Source organism: Tupaia chinensis, unplaced genomic scaffold, assembly GCF_000334495.1.
Source record: "Tupaia chinensis unplaced genomic scaffold, TupChi_1.0 Scaffold000287_1, whole genome shotgun sequence".
Classification (NCBI taxonomy): Eukaryota; Metazoa; Chordata; class Mammalia; order Scandentia; family Tupaiidae; genus Tupaia; species Tupaia belangeri.
Genome location: NW_006159771.1, coordinates 1,282,801 through 1,283,597, shown reverse-complemented (window position 1 = coordinate 1,283,597; position 797 = coordinate 1,282,801). Strand labels below are relative to the sequence as shown.

Sequence of the window (797 nt, the reverse complement as noted above, 5' to 3'; positions counted from 1 at the left end):
CGACCTGCTTGCCCCAAAACTGGAATTTTTTTTTTTTTTTTTTTTTTTTTTGCATGGCTCTTTTCGGTTTATTGCATGAAGGAGTTACACTAGTCCAAGTTAAAAGCGGACCCCAAATGGTTACATTATACAAGCTGTGAGGTTTGTAAACTTGTGACAAGGGACAGAAGGGGAATTCTACTCATGGCAAGGAAATCCTCACTTAAGCTTCGGTGAGCCACAAGCACTTAAAAGCCATGAACCTTCAGCTGATCGTTTTTAGCCAGTCCAATCTCTGCGAGGAACAGGTATATGTTCTTGGGCTGGTCACCCTGGAGCTGAATTACTTCTCCATGTTCTGGATGCAGGCACATTTCTTCTTAAACGCCTTCACTAGTTTCTTTTCATCGTAATCGTCAGCGACCCCTTGGACAGTAGTAAGGGTCTTCCTGCCGTTTCTCTGTTGAATTCTTATATGGCTATAATCCTCAGTGCCAGCAGGAAGCAGGTCACCACCCTTACTTGCATCAGCAAAGGGGTCGAAAGAGTGGAGGTTCTTGGATAGCGGACATACGATACGATTCCTTTTCCTCGGTGGAAACGGCCTGCGGAAGGCAGCGGCGGGAGAAGGCGGGCAGGGGGGACGGAGCGTCGGGAAGCGAGGGGGCTCGAGGGGGGAGGCTGCTGAGTCCTCGGCGGGCTCAGTGACTGGGGCAGTAATATATATTTAAAATGCCTTCATGTCACTTTTTTTTTTTTTGAGAGGTTTTTGCTATAGGGCGCATGTGCTTGCCAGAGAGAGACATAGAGACAGAAAG

At 47.7% G+C, this 797-nt stretch overlaps 1 pseudogene; it reads right to left on the bottom strand.

Annotated features, from left to right (window-relative positions):
* Positions 1-53: 53 nt before the first annotated feature.
* On the bottom strand, positions 54-697 carry LOC114008094 (eukaryotic translation initiation factor 1 pseudogene; annotated as a pseudogene).
* Between the last annotated feature and the right edge of the window lie 100 nt (positions 698-797).